The sequence below is a fragment of the Brassica oleracea genome, chromosome C5 (assembly GCF_000695525.1).
Source record: "Brassica oleracea var. oleracea cultivar TO1000 chromosome C5, BOL, whole genome shotgun sequence".
In the NCBI taxonomy this organism is placed as follows: domain Eukaryota; kingdom Viridiplantae; phylum Streptophyta; class Magnoliopsida; order Brassicales; family Brassicaceae; genus Brassica; species Brassica oleracea.
This window is the reverse complement of record NC_027752.1, coordinates 13,026,343-13,026,840: the sequence shown is the minus strand read 5'-3', so window position 1 is coordinate 13,026,840 and position 498 is coordinate 13,026,343.

Genomic DNA, 498 nt, shown 5'->3' with positions numbered 1-498 from the left:
TAGCTAGCTTTATATAATCTTTCTTTGGACGTCTTAAATCATAATGTATAGTCCGAGGATCTTGCCAAGACAATGATGGTTAAAACCATTCTTATCATGCTTTAATCTTTCTTTATCGAGCTTATAATCTTTCTCCTTTAATATTGAAAATCCGGATTCATTTTTTTTATGCAATCCGTACCTGGCCACTATTTTAATCACCCATGTTTTGGCTCACGGTCCTTTGAATTCGTGGAGAATATCTTATTCTTATATATTCCCAATCCTCTTCTGAGGTTCCATCTTAGACGGCACATGTATGTATGTGGTGGTTTATTCAAAATCTCTTAAGATGATGTATATTTGGTTTTATGACCCGTATTCAATCTGAGATGGGAATGTCTATACTCACTTATATGGCCTGATTCATATGATCATATTATCATTCTATACATGTAAAACATAATGTCTCCAAGCTTATAGACTTTAGAATCTTAGTCTTATAAATAATGGCTTACC